Here is a 26831-nt window from a genome sequence, read left to right on the forward strand (position 1 = left end):
ATATCTTCCACGAGTGCCAGTATTTCTTAGACACTGCTCCCATTACTTCTCCAACAGAATTACCAAGACGAAAAAATCGTATGCAACCAAAAATATCACCTAAGGAAGAAAAGTACTGGTTTCGGTGACCAGGAGGTTACACGGCAGGACAAGCCCTGCTGGCATCCAGGCCAGGCTGGCGTCAGGAAGCAGCAGACACGAGCCAGCACAAAGCACTGCCTTGCGCCACGGCTAACGGTACAACACAGACATGCAAGGTTAGGCGTGCGCAGCTGGCAGCGAGGGGCTGGGAGCCTGTCCCCCACCCCGACGAGCTGGAGCCGCTGCTCTGCCAGCAGTGAGGGCCACAGTATCGCCCACTAGGCCGGAGCAAGCCACGGGCACACCCCGCCTGCGGGTGGGCAAGGCAGAGCCCGAGACCCCCGGGCTCTGTCCCCAGCCCCAGCCGCCCGCTGGCCACCTGGGTGGAGGGACCCCCGCCTGCTCCCGCCCGGCCGCGGGAAGGGGGTCCCGGGGCTGCCTCCCCGCGCCAACGCCTCTCCCACCGGGAGCCTGACGTTGCTCTTCGCTGGGGAACACTTGGTTGGAGCTGCCAGAAAAGCCATACGAGGGCCAGAGAGGTACATAAAATGCTCCGTTAGTGAATTTAATGCCTAGTGATAAAACGTTTTATCCATTCTGGAGGACAATATTTAAACAGATGCTGTTAGTGGTTGTATTTCAAAAGTCAATGGGGCTAAATAAATCTAACATTTACTTCTACTAAAAATGTTATGAGGCCAAGCTCTTTTTTTTCTTTAGGTGTTCAATTAAGCAAAAATACATGGATCTCCTGCAGAATTTAGGACTGCCATGAACAGGAAAGCTTTTTGGTTAAGCTTTCATCTCTTCATGTAAAGAACTATATTGATGATTTTTAAATAATTTACATCCCAGAAGTAGTATTAAAAAAATGTCCCAAATGGAGCTAAAAGCATCGTAAATATAATTTCCTGTCAGATTATATGAAATACTCTGATGAATGAATAATTCTTAAAAGGACACTAAGTGTGGACTTGGAAGGTCTGACTCCAGTTTTCTGAAAATGCCAGCTTTGAGTAGTGTGCCATTTGACTTCATTTTTGCTTGTCTTGAGCAAGCCCTCTGAGATACATGAGTGTGTACCTTTTTTTTTTCTTTCTCTGATTTATTACACCAATGGTTATGTTTTGAAGAGCCTTATCCATCTGAGAAGCAAAGGGAAACTAGTCATCAACCTAGAATTTGGGGAAGGGGAGAGAAGGGAATCACAACTCTGTTTACAGGCTGGATAAAGGTCCCTTTGAGCACATCACCACCTTGCCAATGAAAACAAATGTCTTTTAGTTTTCTTTCTGTGTGAGTGCCTGTGGGAGGGGTAGGAGACAGAGGAGGGAGTGAATGTTCTCTCTGCTGTTATAGTGCTGAATTAAGACTACCACCTACCCATCATCTACTTCCAAATCCTTTTTGCCTTTTAAAGATGACTGATGTTTCTCAGCCTCCTGTTGCCCATCTTGCTAAAATATTAATGCATCCAAAGGTTCAGATGGCTGCAACCATCCAGAACAGGGAAACAGAAATTAAAAGCAAATAGGCAGAGCAAAACCCGGTAACAAACGCTTGGTTCTGAACTTGCCATTAAAAGATGACGTGAGCGTACATTCAGCTTGAGACATGAGTGATCCTTTTTTGTTATTAATGCAATATTTATTAGCAGTGACTCCTCTCCTTGAAATTTCCACCAGCTCTGTTTTCACACCATGTTCATCATCACAGCTTTTCAGTTTCCGTACCCAGCTATCACATAAAATATGCCCCTGTTTTGCCCAGCTTCTCCAGCTAGCTTTCTTGCATGTCATGTGCTCCTATTGTGTAAACAGCCTGTTTCTCTGGATGTTTTTAATTGCCATTCTAAAAATAACATGGGCAATTTCTTCTCTCATTCTTCTTAAAACATTCCAAGGACACTCTGAATATTTGATTGGCTTGACTGGGGACCTCAGCAACAGTCATGACTAACATGGACTAAGATTTTTCATTTCACATCCAACTGGTTAATATTTATGTGAACAAAAGGTAGTGTGGACTACGAGCAGGTGCCTGCTCTGGAAGAGATGTTAACTGGGGTGGAAATACAACTCACTAATGGTGCCAAGGGCACAGAGATCTTCAAGTCTTTTGTCCCATCCTGTGACAGTATCAAAAGGATTATAATGATTATGATTATTATCAAGAATAATAATCTCGGGGTGGATGTGGTGCTGCTTGAGGCATAAGTAAAGACCACCTCTGCCTCAGGAATAACACCCGGCCAGGTCTGAGGGAGAACCACCGAGGGTCAGAGCAGAAGGGGTTTGGGGACTTCCGTGGAAGCTGAAGGGGACACAAGAAAACAGACATGGATGAAGAAAGACATATTTGGCAGGTGATCTACAAGGTGTTGACCACAGCTCCTGGCACGAGTGAAGAAAAAGTGAGTACTCTTTCCTCCAGCCCAATTCCCATCAAAGCATTTCTGCATAAGACGGTATTTGCTGTAAGCGGGTTTGGTTTTTACACACACAGCTCTGAAAATTAGGGTAAATTCAGTGAAGACACAGTGCTGGATGTCACTTTCCCTTGCCTCAGGAAATAATTCTGACAGATGTTTATAAATGTGTGAGTAGTGCTTACTCTTGTAATGCAGCACTACCTTCCCAAAGAATATTGATGTTGCTCAAATTATACCTGTTTTTAATTGTGTTATGGAACTGTGTTCCTGTTTTATATATTGGCATTTGTTTGATGCATAGAGACTTTTTATAGATTTGTTGTTCATCACAGTGAGTCAAAAAAAAAAAAAAAAAGAAGAAAAAAAGAAAGGAAACTACCATGGAAATGTTTCTCCTCCTACAATTTCTTCTAGAAAACCTGTTTTCCCTCATCCCACTTTACCTTATTTGAGAGTCCGAGGCAGATTTCACAAGCAAAGTCATTAGCAGAGTATCTCCTAAGAGGGGAACAAGGCAAGGGAAAGGCAATAAACTGAAAATAAACCACTGCCCACTAAAACTACAGAAACCTGATCCACCAGGACTCAGCCAAACATCAGAGCATGGACCCCAGTATTTCCAAAGGGAGGCCACCACGCTGCTGGACAGCTGGGGCATGACATGTTCTCTCAGATCCCATCTCTGAAATGGTTCCCAGAGAGCCAAAACAGCTCTGGGCAGTTGAAACAGCTCACAGGTTGTCCTGAGCTGTGATGAATACCCTTCAGAACCTGCCTTGGTCCTCAGATTCAGAAGGCACCGAGCCATCTGAAGTCAGCCTTATCTCCAGTTCCAGCAGTGGGCTGAAGTCATGAAAGTAGGCATCCCTGGCTCCCACACCAAATTAATCTGGGTCCCTGGTTAGCTGCGTTTGCTATGACACTACAAATTTGGAATATGGCTCAGAGACGTGTTCTCTGTACTATTAGCCATTTCTTCTTTTGCAGCTGTGTGTGCTTCTAGGTGATGGGAGAGCAGTGGTGAAATAAAAAGTGACAGTCCACATCAAGTGTTGTTAGGATGCTGTCATTTCAATTTTTAAACAGATGGAGTTGGTACAAATTGAACACAGCTCTTGAGAAGCACTAAACGGCTTTAGCATGATTGGTGGAACTGACCTCTGAGCCCAAGATGTAGTACCATTGTTCAAAACACCAGGGATGACCTAATGTTTCATACCACTGACACTGCCAGTCAGTCAGCGATCTGGGTACTGCTGGAAAGGCGTTGTGCATCTGCGCTCAGGAGCCCTCTCAGATGCACAGCGCTGACACTGGAACTGCTGCTACTTGTACATCCTGGCAAGCTGCATGGTCCTGTACACAAGGAATTACCTTGGGCTCTTCCACCAGCCTCCTCAGACCACTGGTCACCCAGCCCTGAGTCTGCATGAAGAACCTGACCCATCCCCATCCCTACATGGGGTCATCCACTGATGTTTGAGAAACAACAGGGACCAAGATAAAATTGTCTTGGTATCCTATTCCACATGATTACATGGCTAACACCTTCATCACAAAGTACTGCAGCAACTTGCAGGCCATCAGGATACAACCTGCTTTGTCTCTCTCTGAATTTGGCCACGGCAATTAGACGTGACTCTGCTAGCAGCACTGAAAAATACCTCACTACTACGTCCTTTTGCTGGTTATGTGGCTGGCCTTCTCATCTGCTGCTCTGTGACATCCTGTTCTAAAGGCTGCACTGAAATTCAACACAACAGCAACAGCCTTTGATGTTCTCAGAGGTAGGAAGAGTGCCATTTGGACAGCCAGGGAACATTACGGCTTGTGGAACTATCAATAAAACCTGAAAAAACTGCCTTGGCATCAAAATACCAAACAGGCCTTCTCACTGCTCTGAAGATGAAGGTTTATATTTCATTACACCACTGAACTCTGATTATTTTGCAGAGCCACATCTCCATCCCCAGCAATTTAATGGGTGTAAGAATTTTTTTCCTTGCTTGTACAATTTGGAAAGTTTCTAATTTGCTAATCAAGGGATCAGGATACAGTGATCGTCCTTCTGGTATTTATTACCAGCTTTGTAAAACTAATTATGGGGAAGATGTCCCGATATTGACGCCACACAAAACCTTAAGACTGGATAGAAAAGTAATTATTAACAGTTCTGTACTGTGTCTTTGGGAATAACTGAGATGTGAGCGAGATACAATGGCTGTTCAGCTCCCCACTAGATCAAAGCCCTTGCATCATCCATGACTGAGGTGCTACATGGGCAGGACCATGAAGATTAAAGCCAAGCCAACTGATCATGCCTATGGAGGTTTACATGGTATTCTGCTGAGCTCAGTCAATGCTGCGGTGACTTACACAGACGCATCCTGCAGGGCTGCGATGGCTGTCCATTAGGCTAAAGAGGAACAGAAGGCTGTCATTAGGTGAACAGCAGCAGTTTGGTTTCAGGGCAGTTAAGCTTTTTGTTTGCCTGCGGTCTACAACTGATGCAACTCTTCCAGATACAGCCCCATGGGCTATTGACAACCTCACCCCACGTTCATGAAGGAAATGCCATGGCTGTGCTGCCAGTTGCTCAGCCACCTCTAGAGCACAGGGCACTACGCGAGGATCACCACATCTGGTCTGCAGACAGGGAGAGCAAGGCATGAAGGAGCAAGTGACTTGTCCAAGGGGGACATCTGGCAAACCACCATGAAAGCTGAGAACAGACAGTGAACGCTTCTACGGCACTGGTCCTACCTACAACACTGACCTGTCCTCCCTGAAGAGGGTAAAACGTGTAGCTCTTAGAAGAACAAAACTATGCTCAGTGATATGGAGAAATAGTGTGAAATGGGGACGATGGACACCGACTGTGATTGTCTATGTCTGCTCAGGAATGTGGGTATGGTGACTGGTCATGGGTGCGGTGTCTGGCACACAGCTCTGAGGAGACAACTACAGTTTTGAGGAGACGCCTGCCCCTCTTCCCCTAACAAAGGGGCTATTTAAAAGAGAATGAGAAAAGGATGAGAGACATTCAAATGCTATCTAGAGGGAGGGAGTGCTAAGTCTCCTTGCTGGAGAAGATCGGATGGTCACAAGGACATGAATCACCTACAAACCTGCAAGACCACCACATTCCAGGAAACGGACTGATAAGCTAATTAACATACAAAGCGGGGTTTAGGTAACGAATATGTATAGGCGTTAATTGAATATTCATTTGTTTTATTGTATAAATGTGAGATGGTTCGTCGCTTCGGGTATGCACGCTTGTGGAGGAGCGATCCCCCGTGCATCTGCGCGCAATAAACATACCTACTTTATAACTTTCGAGTTATAGATTCTAATTCCGCACGTCACTCAGCAAAGAGTAAAGACAAATGCAGATGTTATGGGAAGTGCTCAGAGTTTCCTTCCGCTCAGACTGAAATTCAGAAATTACAATGGCTAAACCCTAAGGAGAAGAGGATGAAAGGGCTTTGCTCCCAGGCATGTAACACTGCTCCCCTTTGTGGGACAGATGGGAGGAAACAGAGGGGAGAAGAAAAACAAAGCTGGAGCTGAAAGACTTTTTTTCTCCCCCCCCCCCCCCCCCCCTTTTTTTTTTTTAAGAAAGGACAAAATGAAAGCAATCCTGAAAGAACAACTGTTCCTTTCAAAGCCATTAGTTTGGGAAGCTGGCTGTAAAAGGGTACATTTCTGAAATGTGGCTGCGGTTACCAAGCAACGGCTGAGCCCCTGCTCCACTGCCAGCAGCATCCGAACTGGGAGGGAGAAAGGCGGGGGAGCAAACCCTGCAGCTGTACCCCCAGTGCTGGGAACGGCCCCGGCAGGGCTCACGCAGCCGGCAGCCCCGAGCGCAGGCACAGCCTGTGGCGTACGGAGCTGAGCATCCTCCACAGGGAGCGGCCACAGCCAGCCCCTGCTCCCAAAACAAACTGCAGCTTTGAAAATAACGAGGATGGAAAACCGACGGATCCATTTCACCTGACAGAGCCTGATGGAGGAATGGGGAGAAGAGGAAAATATGAAATAAACCCAGTAACTGCAGCAGAAGACCTCTAGTTTTATGTGGGCATAACTATGAGCATAATTTGATGTCTATTACTAAAAGTAAGGGAAATGGCAAACAAACCCCTAAATTAAAGTTAACAGTTCTCATATGCATTGGACACACCGCAGTGTTTTGCAGCCTTTTCTACAGCTCAGGGATCTAACAATGGAAAGAGAGAAATAAACCCTCCTGGGACCTCATGTTTCCAGGCTGGTTCTGTGAGCAGCTGAAAACCCACAAACTCCGGCTGGGTCCAGAGCTCCATGGTGTTTCATCCCGGTAACTCCAGACAAGGATATCATTACACTTATCTAATCCATGAGCTGTTTTGTTACCTCCATTACTGTTCTAAATGAGAATTAGGCACAACATGTGCTTAATTTAGGCTATGAGTTGAGCTGGCAAATATCTGTGCTTATATCTAAGCCGTACAAAGAGCTGAGGAGTTTTCTTTCCATGCGTTTGGTGAATAGAACTGGCCCCAAAACTTGACAGCCTCACACTGCCCCAAACATCTCCCTGGTAGCATGCATCCCCAAACGCCCTGAGCTGTCTGGATCTGAGACTGGGTTCAAGTGCCTCGGCTTGAAGCGTTAGCAGAAAGACAGTGATTAAATGGCTTATGAGACTGCTGAGGATGCCAATACCAAAACTGCCCATCTACGTCTGCTCTGTTGATGACGTAAAAAAATAGAACTGAGGACACAGACCAGTTGTCCACACAACTCAGCATCCTGTCCCTGATGCTGACTACTTGCACAGGCTTTGTGAGTGCACGGGAAAACTGTGTGGTGAATAACTGAGAAAAGAAAGTTTTACTGTACTCCTCCATTTCATTCTTTTAACTATCACTAATGGGACTGTTATGACTTCCTTACGCAGATATGTTTCACTCTTTGCGTGCCACCAGGCAACTGTGCAGACAGTTTTTCAAGTCTTGAAACTCACTTTGAGCATTGCTGAACACCTGCTTGTGCCAATGTTACAAGAGAAATGAACTTAGTACCTCCAGTTCACTATTTCCCTACCATTCATTCTCCTACATTTCTCTGTGATGCTGTCCTTGTCCTTCCTTTGTGATCCCTGACTCTGGATTCACCTTTGACAGTCTGCCATGTATGTTGTTTGTGATGCACTTAAAACTGGAGGGAGGGGGAAGTTTTTGCCATAGAAAAACTAACTGGCCAACTCAGTAGTGCTGCCAGACAGCGACCTAATTCATGGGCACTGAAGACCGCAAACTAACTGCCATGACTCTGCTATTTCTCCTTTCAAAGCTGGGAAAAGGTGGCGAGTGTTAACTGCAAGGCCAGGTTGCAAAGAGCACTGCATGACATCCTGGCTGTTATTTAAACACTGAATCGGTGTGATCTCTGTTGTGCTGGGTGTTCAGGGCTCCCTAATTGTTGCTGTCAGCTCCTGATAAGGAATGATTGAGCCAGCGTGGGACAACTCCCCTAATCTAATGCTCTAACAACCTCACTTTTCTCTACAGAATCTGAAAGGGAGGCTATGAAGGTTTCTGAAAGGTCCTGGTGCTGCTATTTTATGAAATGGGAAGACATTGGGGACATTGAAATGTTTATGGCTCTGGTGACTTTCTATCTACTCACATTTATTACAGTCCACTAAAAATAAAGAGCAAGACATTACCTGCACTTGTCAAAAGACCAAGCCTTCAAGCAGAAAACAAAAGCAGACATATTTGATTGAAGACTTTAGCTGTTGTTTCTTTGTGATTACCACAGAGTAAGGTCTTATCATCCACACTATTCCTTCACACAGTCTGGCTGAGCAGCTCCAATAAAGCTTCCCTTGAAATTCAGCCCAGAGTCTGAATGGGAGAGGGGGAGGCAACATCTCTAGAGCTTGGTGTGGTGCAGGACCCACTGTATACCTAACACAGCAGTGACGCAAGCTGCTGGTGAAACTGCAAGTTTCAGTTTCAAAAAAATTGGCCTTTCTTCAACAAACAGCTACATTTAAAAGATAATACCAGTCAAGAACATCAAAAGGCACTACTCAGAAGAATACCAGTACTTAAAGCTAAATGTGTTTTCTGAGGCTGAAAAACACTTGAATAGGAAGAACAAAGATAGTAAACTGATTTGGCCAAGGACTGTCCATCTCCCCTGAGCTCAGCTCAAAGGAATCCCACAGTTAGAGACACAATATCAGGAAGGAATATACATTCAAAGTTACATTTGAAGGCCCTTGAATAGCAGGAAGCGCTCCGCTTCATGGGGCCAGATTTCAAACACGCCATTTTCTTTCAGTCCGTGGACCTTCACAAACCTTAGTATTTACTTACTCAAGACTAGGACACTCTGCACGTTGCCATCGCTCCCCGGCTCCTTTCCTTGGGCCATGGCAAGACCAGTGGGCCGAGTGCGGAGACGTGGCATGACCGGGGCCCAGATACATGCCAAGAGCAGCAGTGGGTGCCACCAGGCTCGGGCACAGGCGGCGCTGCTGGCCTCGCTGGAGAGACACCACAGAACAAAACGGGCAGCAGGGGGGCGGGAGGGTTGCACCGCATCTGTAGCCCCAGCTCCCCCAACATCTGGCCACCCCAGTAGGTTGAAATACTTCTACTGAGGCAAAGGAAGATGGACATCATGAACAAACAGAAACATGTGGGCAGAACAGAGACGACTACAGGCGATGTGACCACAAGTGTTGAACACATTTTGAGGCCACAGCAAATGAAGACCATTTTGTCCAGCTTCCTACAGAACACAGACCATTAAATGCCCAGTAGCTTGCATCATAGCTGTGTCCTGTCGTTGTGCTATATCAGATATCATCTCTTATGACTAAGGTTGTCACTGCCCAAATCATAATCAAATTTCCTCAAAGATTACAGGTATATAAAACCCATTTCTGCACACACATTGCAATGTGCTCCCTACATTACCCACCAGAAGCTCTACTGTGTTCTTTGGGTCCAAATCTTTGAGTGGTGCTTTTAGCAAATTTACCTTTCGCAACCACTTAGAAACAGTTCCGCTGTATCACCATCATCTCTTAACAGTCAGGTCAAATGATACCCTCAATTTAGTTGCTTTTGCATGAAGTTGCAAGCACAAACACCAGAAGAGATCAGCAAAATGTTGCTTTTTACTGCAAAACTAACAATAAATTCTACCCCGGAACCCACGTTCACATACCTATCTACTCTGCTCAGTGCCTGCAGCCGATTCCCTTGAATCCTATCCTGTCCACTGACAACACCTAGCTGTCTTGTTTCTCATCAAAGGTACAGAAAAACAGGGTTGTCATCGGATTTTTGTTCCACCAGTTGCATTTCTTTTCCCAGGGATGCTAACCACACCACCAATACTTTCTTGTGCAGCAGTACATGCAATTGCCATCTGTATAGTTGGCACTTCTTCAAAAAAATATTTAAATATCTGTGGAACTTATAAGAGTGTAAATGAAACATGACAAAAACCATAACACGACATAATGCATGCCTGAAGTAAGGGAACATCAACAAGTTCACAGTGTTTGAAATGAGGGGAAAAAAATGCTGCACAAGTGCTACACAATCCCCCTCTCCCACCAGTTTGCCAGAACTTCCTCCATACCCATTCGCTTCAAAGCAAGCCTGTTCCCAAAATGTGCACACAGTAGCTGCTTTCTGGAAACCTATTCCATTTTCAGTTCAATCAAACCAGTCCCACATTTCTGTGCCAGTGCTAGGTGATGATTACTAGAGCAGCAAGGAGCTGCGCAGCTTGATTACACACAGTACAAAGCACCACTGCCACTTTTTGTTTATTTTGAAGCTTCCCCTCAGCATTTCATGCGATGCTATGTTAAAGGTGAGAAACAAAATTTTAACAACTTTTAGACCAGCAACATCCTGACCAAAACTCATATTTACCTGCTCCTTTTCCACAGTGTGCTTCAGTCTTTAATAAATTGGAAGCTGAGCAACAGCAACAGCTATAGTTATAGCAAATCTTACTTATGCTGAACTTTTACCTTCACTTTTCAAATCTCTCCTGAATTTGGAAATTAACTTGGCTTTCCTTTATTATATCTTATATTTTTGAATGTTATTTCACCTCCACTTAGGCACTACAAATGTGTTCAAGACCCTCATCTATGTTATCCTCTTTCTTCATTTATCTTTTAAGTGGTTGTTTCTTCACGCACTCATTATTGCAACAGCTTCTGTCCTTTCAGACCCCCCAAAAGTACAAAGTGGTATCAGCTGCTTCCAAACCCATGACCTACCTTAGCAGCAATGATAGCAGGAAAGGGGAAACTCTGGAGCTGGAGGCCCCAGTCCTAGGCAGGGTCTATGCTGCACCTTCCAGCACCTCTTCCCACCATTTGGAACCACACTCCATCATTACCTGAATCAGGTGCAACAGCGTACTGCCCGGTGCTACAGTGGCACTTGCTATTAAGCACGGTACTGCTATACAGACTAGCATCATTTTAGCATCTGCCTTTATTTTCACAGCTAAAGCAAATTCTGATCGATGTCTTAGGAATGTAAGATTTTTCACTTATCTGCACAATCTTCAACAAATGCTCTACGTCTGGCATTTGACATACTGGGTGCTCTGAAATCATAGAGAATTTTGCCAATAATTGTATTAAACCTGATAGTTTTCCCTGTGTTACGCATAATATGGCATTCCTGTTATAAAACTAGTCATTCTGAAAAAAAGAACAACGTTGTCAACCACTGCACTAAACAGCTGTTTTCCTCGGTCATTTCATGAAATAACTAAAAATTGTTGGTAGGCATTACACAGAATGCCTAATCCCTGAGAATTTTGAATTATTAAATAAAAAGGACAAGAAAACTATTTGCTACCTTACATTGATTTATGAAACCACACAGTCTTTTAGATGTTTCTTCTTGAAACCACATTAGCAAAAACTGTCACTTATCTGAACGGATCCGTACTTTTACAATTGAGCCTATTTTCTGAAGTGACTGAAACTTTGAGTCATTTAGCACGAGAACTGCTCCCACAACAGGATTCTAAAAGTAATGCCACTCATTTTGCAATTTCTGTGCTGTATTTTGTGCAACAACCAAGCAGAACCATCAAGCAGAGAAAGTGCTTTGAATTTTACTCAGATGCAGAATGCCTCCAGCTGCCGTTCATTCCATCAAATGACTAATTTTACAACATGACCATAATGCACACATGCTTTATTTTCCTAGTTTTGCCCCTTTTCTCTTAGTGTTACTAGATATCCTTTTCCACGTCTGCATCCTGCTCAGCTCTGTATCTCGTTTTCCTTTTCTTTGCTCATTCTTACACTACTTCTACCATGTAAAACATCAGATCCTCATTTGAATTTTGAATTGAAAATCTGATCTATTTTCCTCTTAATTTAACAGCAGCTGCAACAGGCACCTTCATGGGCCTTGTCAAGGTACAACTTCTCTGTAGACAATGGGATGACACAGATGAAAAATACTGCGAGTTAAAACAAGAGTAATGTCCTGTAGCTCTGAGTCTGAATACAGGTGAAACAACCTCACACATCATTCTTCATAATCAACACCACTCATGCCTCATCCCATACAGCACGTATTTTTAACTTCTCCTTCCGAACTGCAGGTATTCTCAGCAGTCCCATTTGAGGGAGAGGAAGGTGACGGCACACCGGCTAATGCAGATGGATGCTGAAGGCCCATTATTCACACTCACCTTAAAGCTCTTCAGGTGGGCTTTTCAGTGCTCACCCTTTAGAGCGATGACTTTGCTTTGCCATGCTTGAGACTGCATTAGCACTTCAAACACAGAACAGGTATTTCTCTTTAAGGCATTTAAACTGCAACTGTGAACAAAATATTAAAACAAGCAGCCGCTTCAGTCAGCCTGGATTAAACAGAGCTGATCATCGCATAGCTTGGAGGCAGAGCACGCATCACAAGATCGACCCCTGCTCCCTGTGAGGGACAGAAAAATTCCCCGGGGAGTGGGAGAAAAATAGTATTATTAACCAGACAGGAAATTAGGGAGTGGAGAGATTATGGCCAGGACTGTGAAGGATAGTTAAGCTTCCATCTCTCTTTGAAATCTGAAAAAGGCACCAGAACTCTCCTTGTCAAGGCTTTCAGACTCCCCCACCCCATCTTAAGATCATATGGTGAGTGTGTGCCAAAGGTAGGAACTGAGCCCAGGTCCCTCAAGTCACTGGCCACTGTCTTAGACAAAATGTCATCGTTTTCTTTTTTATCCATGTTTGAGAGCAGAACCTGGCATAACCAACGACAGAAATGAGCCCCCCTCAGCCAGCCACCTTGTCAAAATTCAAACGCTTTTCCTGGATCAGGTTTTCTATGGTTCTTTTTCTCTGGTCAGAGCTCTATTCCCAGTCCTAGAAAGTCCTCTCTTACTTTTTATTGAAGCCATGTAAAATAAAGCATTAGGCTAGATAAGCAGGCAGGATAAGATTCTAAAAACAGTACTGCCTCTTAGGATTTAATGGAAATCCAGATGTTGGTGAATTCCATATCCTGCATATTTAGAAAAACCAAAGTCCTGTTGATGAGCATTTGCAAAAGACCTCCAGATTCCTATGACCACCCCTAGATTTCACATCAACGTTTCCACATAGAGGTCAATTATCTCAGCCTCCTTCCCATTTACCAAAAAAATGTGGCATTTCCACAGAAGCTCTCATTACATTTAACTTTCTGATTATTTTTTTTAACAGCATCATGTTTTTTGTCATCCACCTCCACGTTCCCAGGCTCACCAGACAGGGTCCTGCTCCCATCAACAGAGGTGCAGATCTGGAGTGGTTCCCACCGCCTTTCTGGGAATCTCTTCAGATTTGCATCAGGGCACAGAAAAAGCAGAGTTTGGCCTCCTATTTTCTCAACTGGAACACTGTATTGATTATTATTTTATCCATGTAATATCATTTTAGTAACAAAACTGAGCTGACATGAGCGCTGTGGAATGAAAGATAATTGCAATGTACAGAAAAAATGAAGTACCAGCACATCAAAGGGTAGGGGAGACCTTGCAGATTCAATATATAGATACTTCATACAAGATGCAAAGCATACTTGCTAAAATGGCCTCCCCAAAGTTACCATGGATTTAATCCCTGTTTGTTACACTTGGGTAAGAAGAGAGCAAACTTAATGTCACTTGCCAGACAGTACTAATAGAGATTTGTTAATCATCTAATCACAGAATAGTAATTCTTTAAAAAAAAATAATAAGAGACTGTCCAATGTGATGCAGGTCTTATCAGTGCTGAGTACAGTGACAGCAAAGCATCCTATCTATGCTATATATATGATATATCTATCATACTATGGCATCTAATCCGGTGGCCTTGTAAAAGTATATATTGATTTCATTCAGCTGACTTAATTAAGCCTTTGCAAACCTTATGTGGACAACCTTACTTCAATTTATGAATGCCTTGTTTTGTTTACTGAAACTACGTTATAATTCCCATCTTCACAGAACAGAGATTTTATGGCTCCCTGTGATTATTAACATCATCCTGTCCAAAGGGCTTACTGACTTCTTAGCCAGTCTCTCTAGACAAGCTAAACTGAAATAATAAAGCAAGCTTGAAAACAGTCTTTTGCTTGCTTTAACTAAGTTAATCAAACCAGTGAAACTTCGTGCAGAGCACCACGCATGCTGCCGCTGCCCGTGCCTGCTCCAAGGGGCCAGAGCAGCCGTGCCCCCAGAGCAGCGCACTCCCATGACTGCTACATAGTGCAATGCAGCATCAGCAGGGGACACAGAGCACCTCCTACCCTACCCCGAAATACTCCACTGCAATAATTTTAGGAGAGAGGAGTGTTGCCATGTCCCCTGGGGATAAAACCCTACCCTCCCTTTATTTTCCTTGCTGATCTCATCAACGTGGTGCCGGTTTGAATCTTGAGCAGTGACATGACACTGCTGCTTGCAGCCCATAGCCCCCTCGGCCGGGTCACCCTGTGGCAGCAGGGGTCTTGCCCATGGCTGCACCAGGACTTGCAAGCCTCCGCATGGTATTTTGTACACAAAATCCTGGAAACAAGCTGGCACTAAAGAGGGCTCAGTGCTGCAGGGCTGATGTTTTATAAAACCTAGCAGTTTGTCTGGGCTTTTCCTGAATTCGGAAATCAAGGCAGAGCAGCTACAAGACCCCCAAACAATAGTGGTTGTTTTCACATCAAATCTTTGACAATAGATGGTATGTCAAAGCGATAGCGTGTCCCCAGGCCACACTCATCATGCCGAGCAGGTCTCACCAACGCCTTCAGAAGCATGCCAGACGGTTGCAGACCTGAGCTGGCACTCGCTCTGGTAGCAAAGGTCCCAACTGGCTGTTCCTGCCCACATGCACCTTCAGAGACCACGCTGCCCACACCACCGGTGTGCCTGCTCCCACCGGCACCAGAACACTCCTGGCAGAGCTCAGCCACCCGTTCCATTCCTACCTACTGCACCAGGGAAGGGCTCCTGTGCTGGCACGGGTGTCCGGGAGGGGAGGCTTGCTTTCATGGCTGCAGCGCTGAACGATGCAGCCACACTGGCACAAGTGTCGCACCGCTGGTACACTGCAGTGCAAAGCAGGAGTTTGGTACATTTTCAGCGTCGTTTTTCTTGCTGATAACACTGAACTTCATTTCCTGCCACTGCTTTACCTGGGCAGATTCCTGTAATTCTATTGATTTAGGCCCCAACCCAGCATAACATTTAAAAATGTCATTACATTAAACATTTGATTAATTTAATTTCAGCAAAATTAAATTAATTTCAGAATTTTGCAGCCTTAAAGCTGTATGCACACATAAAGGTTGGATAGGTTGCAATCTAACAGGCGCACAACTTTTCAGGGAGAGAATACTTCTCCAGCCATCACTATTTTAAAATCTGAATGTTACATTGTTAAGTCTTGCAGTCCTCCACTAATCAAAATCCACAAGATCACTGTACAATTGCAGCCCTATCAATACATTCAGTCCCAGAAAACATTTGTTAAGAGCAAAAGCATTTTAACTGTTCATTTCCACATTTTACCAGGTCTGAAGGATCTTCAGATTTGTGCAAATGCTGTAACAGCCTGAAATCTTTCCTGGATTTCTGTATATGAAAACTATTTGCAACTATTGCAAATTTGTTCATAGCAGGTACTCCTGTCAGCAGCTGCCATTTTTTTCTCATCAACAACAACAGGCATATCTTGTGACTAGATGGATTTGCAATTGTCATTATGATACAATCTTTTCAAATTCTATCACGAGCCCCAAAGTCCATGCTCACAGCATCGCAGCATGTAGTCAGACACAGAAAGGGATGCGAAGAGCAGGACAAGGTGCACAGTGCTGGGGGATGCACAGCTTGCCCACGATCACTGGGACCTTGGGGGCAGGGCTGGAAGGAGACCCCCATGTCCCAGCTGTCCCCCATGGCGCTGGTGCCTGCCTCACCCGCTCCCCTCACCCCTTGGAAACACACAGAGCACTACGGTTGCTGTTTGAAGAGGCGCTTGCTGGCGGCAGCACCCTGGGCTCTGCTTCTGCTGCACAGCGCCTGCATGGGCTCAGTGCTTAGGCGAGGGGGCTCTGCTGCCCACCCAGCCAGGCTTCCTGCCCGGCAGCCAAAGCTGCTTGCAAAAGGGATGCCGGGGGGTCAAGCATCTGGCAGTGAGCAGAAATGCAAAGTCCTTTTTCGTCTACCATGACTGAAAATTATTCCCCATGTTCTGTAGCTAGAAACAGACTTTTTAAAGCAAAACACAACAAGACAAAACATCCTTCAAAAAAGGAAAGGAAAAGTAAACTGAGAAACTTCAGTAGCCAGGCACAGCACAGTTTACTTACTAAGACAAGAAACACAGGTGGAACTAAAGCAATGCAAACACAAACGTGGTAAAATTACTCCCTTGATGCTGGCACCAATTAAAGATTGAACCTTTCCAGCACCACTGCGCTATTTTTTGCAAAGTGGTGAACAAGCGAGATCAATCTATAGCTCCCGTCTTTGGGAGCATTTCTAATCCAGTTCTGCTTCACAGCTAGAAGATTTTGAAATTAGCTAGCACGTATGCAGAGATCTGAAACGAACAACCAGGTCCCTCTTTGCCTAAACTGCACAGAGATGGGAAAGCTGAGTGTAATTTAAGCAGTGTTAGCATTGTGTTGGTGGGTTCAGATCCCACTTACGGAGCTTGCTGTGTGGAGAGAGATCCATGCACACAGCATCACTGAAACCCACAGAATTGGTCAGAGCATGAAGTACCGTGCAGCATACAGAAGGGAAACAGGATCAGTTCCCAAGTGGCATCCAAATTCCCTCTTTCAGATCCAGGAACCCCCCCGGGTGCTGCTTTCTCACAGCCTGGCAGGTGTTTGGTCTGACATTACTGACCCACACTCCCCACAACTGCATCCGATTTTGGCTCCAAGAGACAAATCTCCACAGCTTTTGTTTAAACATGCAGAGACTATGGGGTGCTTCAAAACCACATGCAGTTACAAGCGTGCAGCCTACTCCCATTTAAATGCAGATGCTTTAAGAATAATTATAAATTGATCAATCTCCATGTGAACCAGTAGCAGAAAGGAGTCCATACGTGCAGTGAAGACAGCAGAGCAGGGCAGGCAGTCCTAAGGACACTAAGCAAACTGCCTTTCAGCTTGCACATTTATAAATAATTTACTTCTATCCACCTGTGCCCAGAATAACAATTTGCTGCCTGGAATCTCCGAGCTGGTGCCGGAAGGCTGCTGGGGACTCGCTTTCCTGGAACCCTCTGGACCTGTTGGGGAGGGGTCTGGGTCTCCGGAGGAGCAGCTCCAGAGGGATCTGCCCCTAGTGGGAAGAGGCATGGAGAAACAAACGCAGGAGCATCCGTTCAGCTGATCACATTAGGTCTTCATGCTGCTGCTGCTTAGGTATCTGCCTATGCAGCCATCCATGCGTTTAGACAAATATATAGACAGAGTGTATGGATAGGTCTGGAAACGTCTGTAGCTGCGGAAGGCTGCAGAGCTCTTCCGTGAAGCAGACGTAAAGGAGCGGCTCTGCTTCCCCGACCAGGGGGAGTGTTATGAAACACGAGTGTACCGACTGTGGCTGAGGATTCTGGCAGTGCAGCACTGAGGCTGCTCCAATCGTGCCTGTTGGCGCAGGAGGCCATGGAGCATTTCTCTCCCACCAGCCCCGGCACGGCGCAGGACCCCGGCACCCTGGCCCAGTGAGCCGCAGGGACGCCGGCGAGGGACCCCGGCGAGGAACCGTGACAGGCGGTGGTGAGCAGGGAGCATGTGCGGGCTGCGTGTTGGCTGGGTTAGTTACCGATATTAACAGCTGGAGGAGCAGAGTGCCACGCAGCCAGGCAGAGCACGGAGGGGTGCTCGGGGATTACGGCTCTGCGCGCTGGGCGCGGGAGGCAGGAGGAGGATTAGTGGGGAAGGGCAGCGGGAACAGGATTTATCAGCTTTCCAGATATGCATTACAGCTTTTTATAATATTTCACTGGATTGTCTAGGACTTTGCCTGGCTACAACCGGAGTTCCTCGATCATAAAAGAAACGTGAGTTCTTTCCTCTTTTTCTTACACAGTTGCATTATCTGTGTCTGCAAGCTGCTTGTCAGCTGGCCTTGACACAAGTAATAACCAGACAACTTTTTGCAGAGGCTGAGGTATTAACATTCATCACGGTCTGAATGGCTGTTTGATTTATTAAATTTATCCACGGCATCTAAGTACACGAGGCTTAGCTGCATTATTTATAAAGATTGCAGTTTGCTCTCAAGATGCCCTTCTCTGGGCATCCACGAAACATTATACTGGAAAAGTAAGAATGGATAATGTGAGTGTGTGTTTGTGTCACATAGCCTGGTGAGGCAGGCTAGAATGCTCGGCTTTTCTAAACAATTTCTGAAGCATCACTGTGCTAAATAAATAGAGTAAAAAAATTTAGTAGGTGGATGCCACAGGAATTTGGATGTCGAGGGGTTTATGAAAGACACTTAAATACCTATGATTTAGTTAAAGATCTGCATGTTATTATAATTCTAGTAGATTTCCTTGCACACAGGAAAAGATCTCATCCCTAGCTACTGTGGGCTGAGACAAAAATCAATATATGGTACCTATTTTACAACAGTACCTTGGAAAACTTCAGCCTACAGCTACAGCACCATATTGGAGTTTTTTGGAAATTGCAGATAAAGCATCATTCGCTGGGTGCTTGAGTTCTTAAATATCAAAGGGATGTACATTATGCATGAATGGTTTATTACTGATCAAAATACTTTCTAGGTTCAAGAATACTGTTTGCTGATAGGTCTCAGTTTATCGGTGAACTGCAGACTGCATGTTATCTTTTGAGTACACATCCCTCTGTGTACCGAATGCATACACGCATACATACACATGTGTGTGCAAGCACACATATAGAGTGTAGGTATGTACATGTCTGCATCTTTTCCACACTGGCATGGAATAAGACCTCCTGATTATTACTTTCTCACTGAGCTAAGTAAAGAGTATTGGATTAATGGAACAAATACCATATCGCCATGGTGTGCTTTCTGTGACAAGCTGTCAGTGGAACACTTTCCAAGTCAGCACTCTGCCTCACAACACGCCTTCCTGGCCCAGCTGCCTCCCGCGGGCTCTTCTGCATCCCTCACCACAGGCGACTGTGTTCACCAACAAAATCGCTGCCTAGATTCACACCTACTTGTGCTAGAAAATTGGTCTCAAAAAAGTGGAATATCTAGTGAAAGAGCTGCCGTCAACCAAATTTGAACAAGTCAGCACTGACTCTCCAGCCTCAGGCTGCAGCTCTGTTCTGTGGCATTGCCTTTCACTTCCAAAGCTGAAATATCCATCAACTGTAAAACACCTCCCATGTACAATATGCAGTGAGTATCATGTATATTTTTAACTTGTGTATTTTCAACTTGATTTGACTAGTTTATGGACTATAGAGTTTTTTCTCCATCTTTCTGCTATCTCTGCATGAAGATATTTTTCTGCTGTATTTATCACAATGCATCATTATTTAACAGTTTTAACATGGTATCAGCACCAAAGATAACTTTGCAATCTAATTACATCTTGTAGCAAGCACACTTGTAGCAAGCAGTAGTAAACCTGACAGAAAGCCCTCTCAGCTTGCAATGTTTCCACTACAGCATGTGGAGAAACTGTGGTGCTTCTACCTCATTTCTAGTTTGTTGGCAGACCTTATGTTGTGCTTCAAGTAATATTCAAAGCAGCACTGTCTCAGGAAATTGTTGCTCATGAGGGGGCATGTGCGTGGAGTCAGCACAGATCAATCCTCCAGCAGGTAAAACTTCGTAAGTTGGAAGAAGCGCTCATTGTTTCTGAAAGCCCAGACAGCAAGGCCAGATCTCTTGGTAGGGAAGCTGGCATGACACACCGGAGCTTCAGTGGTCAGGGCAGGCTGAAGGTCCCTTCACTTATGTCTCATTGGCCACCTCATTACTGAAAATTCCTAGATTATAAGCTTCATTTTGATGGGAAGGGGGTGGAAAAGTCAGTTTCTAGAAATATTTGAAAGTGAAATTATTCTCCAAATCAAACTATCAGAGGTGACTTGGGAAGAGATGAGGAAGAAACCCTTTTACTGTATTTAAATACAAACCCTCAGCAAGTTCTGCAGCAGCAGAACTGACTGACGTGGTGTGTTTCACATGGAGCTTGATGCAGAATATCCATGAGCAAATCATGGGCACTAACTCATAGCCAGCTTTGCATGCCTGAGCTAGACATTCCTGCCTTGGACCAATGAAGAAAAGCAACCTGAGTTTTCCACTTGCCTTGCAGGAAGGGCAGGGGTGAGAAAACTGGAGAGCAATAGAACTGGTGTGAGCTGCTGCAGCTGGTGGAGCTCTGTGGCATGCTGCTGTGTGCGGCTTGAGTTGTGCCAGGGCTGTCTCCTGGTCCTGCCCGTGCAGGATGGCTATGCGCTGCTGGGACGGTGGCTGTGGTTCTTCCAGGGCCTGTGATAAAAGCTTCGTCTGCGGGTTTATCGGAAGAGCGCGGGGCGAATGTCTGCCCAGGGCCAGAATTGGAGGGTGTTTCTGCCTCTCCATCTGCAGCCAAATGCTCTGGGAAGGCCAGGTTGTTGGACTCTAGATGGGTCTCATTTGAGCACTGCATTGTAACTGCCAGAAAGGTCAATGATCAGGTTATATTCCACAGACCCTTTCTCATAGAAAAGTACACATTTAAGTTGGTTAAGGAAATTAATATTATACTAACCCTTCATTGAAAATTTCCTCTTTTTGGTGAAAGAACATCCTAGGAAAGGTGACAGAATTACAAAATCACCTCTTCTTCTTTCCTTTGCATGAATTCCTAAATTACACTGTTAAGTTAGTGAGACAATTCTGCATGATGTTTTCTTAAGGAGCCAGAAAAACTAACAATGGACCTGAGCCAAAATTCATCAGCATCAACCTGTATCTTGATCTGAGTGGATTTGGGCTTAAGACAGTAAGAGTACCAGGACATATCTTCTAAACTTTTCTTTTAGCATATCTGATTTCCACACAAATGTGGATCCACATTTTCATTTTTCTCTCTTTTTGCATGGTTTGGAAACTGGGATAATGTGGAATTCCTCTGTCGACTCCATTCAAGGTATGAGGGGAGAGCTCAGACAGCCCACCTTTGTAGTCTTTTTTTAACCCCTTTCCCAAAACTCAAGCAATGGCTCTGGCCACATATGAAAGTATGGCTGTGAGAAGCACTTGCTGTTGGCCATCTCAGGACCAACAGAGGCAGATACTCAGGGTTACTCAGGATGCTTTTAGCTATTTGAATAAAGGAACCACAAATATTTGATAGGATCCTGACATTAATTTTGGGGCTTCCCAAGAGTTTTTCTTCCTACACGCATTCACACAGTATGACGTCGGCCTTGACTTTCCAAACAGCCTCAAGAAAATAACACTGTGTATCCAAAAGAACGGCTGCAAGACACAGTCCTCTGGCTAGATCCTAACCCACTACGTTTGTCCTCAAAGAAAGCTGCCAAAAGAAAGCAGAAAAGTGGAAGAGCGATGGATTTTTCTAAAAATAGTGTTCATGAGTCCAGTTCCCTTCAGTTTACAATAGAAAACAGTCTTGCTTCCATGCCAAGAACTCTGAATTTGCAAAATCCTGCTGGTCTTTAGACAAATCAACTATTGATGAGCTGCAGCTGTCAATGCAGCATTGACCTAAGTTTCTGCACCGAGCAACCTATTAAGTGACAGTCCTCAACAGAGCAACTCTTCATCCGCAAGTCTAGGGCTGTTCTTCAGTGTCTTCAGCTTTTACCAGCTTTCACAGCATCACTGAAAGTATTCAGTCTTCTCTTAAAAATGCTGTAACTATTCCTTTAGCTAGGGGAGTAGAATTTTCAAGAACTTTACAATTTTTCTTCTGTTTCTCTTTACAAATATATTAATGTAGCTGCCTAGTGTGACATCTTCCGTCACACTCTACGAGATCATTTTGGAAGTATGGCACTGACCTGCTTTTCATTATAGCAATTTTTTAGTGGTATTTATACATCTGGTATTATATATGTAACAAATGAAAAATAAGGATTAAAAGAAAACCAGCACTTCAAATTGGAAACACCTCAGGTCTGGTGTTTAGTCCTGTCAGCGCACTTTGAGATGCAACGTACCAAGTTCACAGCCTGTGCTTTGGGATGTCTCAAGGCTGTGTATAACCTCATAGCATTATAAAGACACCAAGGGAAAGGCGTATTTCCAGCATGGCCTGAAATGATTAGCACACACAGACAACTCCCTTCTCTGCATCCTTCCCAAAAGAGCTCCCCACAGACACATCAGTGGTGCAGGTGTTCCCCTACCTGTTAACCACATTGTTTTTATGAGATATTGACAGAGCTCTAGAAAGATACTTTATCCTTTACCAGGCACAGTGGCTGTTCCCAGTGTCTAGAGCATGTTCAACCAAGGACCTTGCATCCTCTTGAAAATGGCCAGCTGCCTGCTGACAGACATACTCAGAGCTAGGCACTACATGGCTGCCAGAGCTTGTTTCAGATGATACCACTAATTCAGAGGATAACACTAAAGTTCCCTCAAGGATTGCTGCCTCTGCCACTCCACTCTTCTGGGCAATGACAAGATCCCACAGGAGCAGGCTCTAAGCAACGTGGCCTGCAGGAAAGCTTCAGAAAAGCAAAGCAGCTTTTCTGTGGCTGCTGGTAGGACCATGCCTTGTTTGAGCATTGCAGCTTTGGGGAAAGCATCTCTTACAGCTGGCACCCAGCATCATGCGCTCCAAAGCCTGACAGCACCTGAATAAACAAATAACCCACCTGCAACAGTGCTCGGGAGCATTCCCCAGCACTTGGACAGCACTCTGAAATCTTGGCTACCAGCCAGCAAATCCACTGGTGATCAAGTCACAGCAGATTTAGAGGGATCTTTCTTTTAAGATGTTGGCTTTCCCAGAGATAGCAAGAAGAATCACAGCATTATCCATTTTAGGAAACTGATTGGAACAGGTTCCTATATTGAGATACTGGGATGTCAGGTAAAATGCATTTTTCAGCTCTATATTCAGTCCTGCTGGCATATATAGAGATCTTACAGGAAAAAAAAAAAAACAACCTCAAACTATTTTTTCTAATGACGTTTCCAGTCAAAAAATTTCAGGCACAAACAGCTAAAAATGCCATTCAAACAACTGAATGGTTATGAGTTCCCAATAGCTAAAAATTTACCTGTGACTAGTAAAGTGAAAAAATCCTTATTTCATAAAATAAGATCACTCAGTGTTTTTCTGAGCCCCATCAAATCCTTGCCCTCAATAACCAGATAATTATCTATTTCATAAAAACATTGCCACCAGATGCACCACCATTTCAGTGGTGCAAGTGATCCTTTCCCTGCTGAAGGCACAGTACCCAGCTGATCTTCTGTACTACTGCTCACCATCTCCACAGCTGAGCCTCACCACTACTTATTATTTTCCTTTTTTTCCCCGGTTGCAGCGTTAACCCTTTCATTGTTCTCTTCACCTAGAGGTCTTCTCTGCTGTTTAACAGTTCTCATTGCCCATCTCGAAGTCCTTTCAATTATCATTTTATGATTTCACTAACTCAACTCTCAACTTATATGGTCCTAAAACCCCTTTGGCTTGAGAACTGATAAATAGGAACAGAAGACTCTACTTTTCTTCCATTTTCCTTTATTTATTTTAAGTGAAACATGTATGAAACAGATAAATGATACATTTTCTATTACCAGATAGTAGTTCATATCTTCCTCACTCTTTCCTTTTTAATATCATCATCAAAAGTGATGCATTTCAATTCTTTTAGGCATACTTTGATGATATTGCAATATGCCATTTATGGAAAAAACAAATGACATTTTTTTTATGTCAGCAGCATTCTCTGCTATTTCCCCAGTAAAAAGCAACATTTAATTTTTGAGTTGCACATTTGCAGCAGTTGCTGTGGGCGGAGAGTCTGCTTATTTATTTGGTTGGTTTTTACTACAACGTACTGTCATGGTAACTGTACTGAGGGCGAATGCATCTGGAGGTAATTTATATATGTCATATTGACTGCAGTAAAATTGGCTTGTATCATTTAAACTTTTTCAACCACTGGGCAAGGGAAAAGTTAGCCTTTTGAGACCCAGAAGCAGCTTTTCCTTAGTAAGTAAATAAATAAACAAACTAGGCAGAGCAACAGGAGCAATGCCAAATGTTTCTTGATGTTTGGATGCAGAGCTTGCTGCATATTTAAATTAGGTTTGCTATCTTGGGTAGTAACTCCAGTTCTGCTGATGCATGGCAGGTTTTCCATCCTGCTAATGTGGGAGGCAGCACATCGCACCCTTCACAGCCATTGCTTGGGCAGATGGTGGCCAGACCCACCTCCCCTGGCACCAGGAGGCATTGCCGTGTGCTGCCCAGAAAAGTGGCAGAGCCTCTTGTCTGGGGATGACACCACTTCCAGCTGCTCCCCACTACCTCACCACAAACATGAAGGAACTTTTCTGAAATTTGCTGAAAGATGCATGCAGTAGCACTAAAAGGGACTAAACTGGGCCGGTGATGCAGTTTCAAGTGTAATGTGCCCGACCATGGCTACACGGCTTCGATGCTCCTTCTCCAGCCAAGCTGCCACTCTTGGCACTGCGGACTGGCAATGCCTGAAGGGTCCCAGACACCGCAGCACCTTCCAATGCAAATGACTGGGGAGCACTTGAGAGCTTTGCTCACTTTGTGAGCAAATCAAAACAGCTACGAAACCCTGAATTACAGTTGGATAAAGATGACTGCAAGTCTTACAAATTTATCTAGCCTCATCTTGCTGCTAGGCGGGCAAGAAAAAAAAATCTTAAACCTTTTGAAAACCTATGTGATTGCTGCCACTATCATCGCACCTACGAGGGTTTGCAGCAGCATTTTATTAAGAGCCATACCTTTGCATTATAGATGACAGCTCAAACAGTGTGCTGTCTGCTCAGGTGCCAAAGCATGCAGCTGCCTCCTCCGTTGGCCAAGCCTTCCTCAAAATACTGTATGCTGTACGGAGCACAGTAATTTCCCAGTTAGAATCTCAAATGGCTAATACATGCACACATCTTTCTTTTCAATTAGACAGCCTCTTTTGGGAATAGCTCAAGTTTTCAGTAGCCCCACGTTAGGAACAACTAGTGTATCAAATCATACCTATGCTGACAGACAGTATTTCTTCAGATAAATTAGCACAGTAACAATCAGCAGTATCTAATTATGGCTAATTTCCTGTTCATCTGCCTAGGTACTTCTGACCCTTTACTGTAATTCTTGAGCACTCACAACGTTGATCAGAGATTTTCAGTAATTTAACTTTAAGGGTCAGCTCTTTAGCTACTGTAAATCAATGCATTTTCTTTGGCTTTGGAGCTGATCAGAAGCGGGGGGTGGGTGTCAACTTCCACGGTAGAGAAAGTGGTCTTAATTTACTACAACATGCTATGGCCTTGAAGCCCTTTGCACCTGCTCACTCCTCCGAGTTCTTGGAGAAAGCGTAGCAATAAACACATAGAATATTTCTGGATATTACTCAGCCCTATACAATTGAGACCATGACACATGAACTTTAACAAAAAAACATTCTAAAAGCCACCTAAATCAGGTCCTCCAGACCACCCATCTTGTAAGATTAGAAAACGGGGACTCCTGCCTTGAGCCAACCCCATTTAGCTGAAAGGTCACACAAAAGGAATTCAGGCTCCATTGACAAAAGATGCAGCTGAGCTTTAATATATTTTTGGCCTGCAAGTTTTTGAGCTTTGTTTTTGATTTCTGCTTAAGATAGAAAGAAGTTCCACAACTAAATGACAAAGGGAATGGATGGAGACTTAATTGGCAACATCTATTTAAGAAAGAGGCATAAGTGAACATCCACAATACTTTAAATCAGATACCAAGAAGTACAGTGAAGGGACGTTTCTGTGCCAGGACTGTGGATTTCAGCAGTGTGCCCCAATTACAAGTTAAGCAAGAGCCATAATATTTTCTTTTCTGGAAAACACTGCATCTTTTCTCAACACTTGCCTGGCTCCACAGAGAAGTGATTGACTGGGAAAACAGGATCTTATGGGGAGATGCCAGCTTTTATTTGCTGTGGGAGGTTAAAGGTTCCCTAGAGCACAAAGGAGCTTTTCTTGCCCAGACAACCCCATCATGGTATACACCAGCACAACTAAAGCCTGCAAAGCTCAGAAGCAGTCAAGAGATATCTGGTGAAACCTGAAATTATTTTTTTTCCAAACATTCACTAGTTTTTATCCATGGCATCCACACCTCAATATTTGGCAACAGAAATCTACTAAAAAAATAGCAGGATCTCTAGTTTCTTTTAAAGCAACATGCACAGCAACTCACAAAGCTCTGTAAGTACACAATCATCAAATATCCTTCCAGCATAAAGCCTGGCTTTATTGCGCTGCAAAGAGATTAATAATCTTATCTATTGTGAGTTGATGCAATCTTTTTTTTTCCCACACCCACCCACACTGCTGTTTCCTTCTGATCTGCATTTGTAGCTTAGCTACTGTCTAGTTGAAAGGAAGGAATCTGATAATACCTTCCTAAAAAGATGCCTATACTGTGGCTGTCTGTTCCAGGCAGTGACAAAGAATGGAGATGTCAGCTATTGACAAAAGAAAATAAAGAACTTTTTTCCCAAACATCCCAAGAGAAATAACCTCATCATAAAGGTATTTCTTTTTCACTCCAAGT

General features: G+C 44.3%; 1 protein-coding gene across 5 annotated transcripts in view; it reads left to right on the forward strand.

Moving 5' to 3' along the window:
* Window positions 1-5886: 5886 nt before the first annotated feature.
* Window positions 5887-26831, forward strand: part of WSCD1 (WSC domain containing 1) — a 43216-nt gene continuing 22271 nt past the window's right edge. The window contains exons 1-2 of one of the 5 annotated variants that reach the window (XM_080397934.1): window positions 5887-17832; window positions 18072-18116. The gene's annotated coding sequence lies outside the window, so the exon portion shown is untranslated. The other 4 variants (XM_080397936.1, XM_080397933.1, XM_080397935.1 and 1 more) reach the window with 4 other exon arrangements.

Source organism: Falco punctatus (genome assembly GCF_963210335.1).
Source record: "Falco punctatus genome assembly, chromosome: 1".
Classification (NCBI taxonomy): domain Eukaryota; kingdom Metazoa; phylum Chordata; class Aves; order Falconiformes; family Falconidae; genus Falco; species Falco punctatus.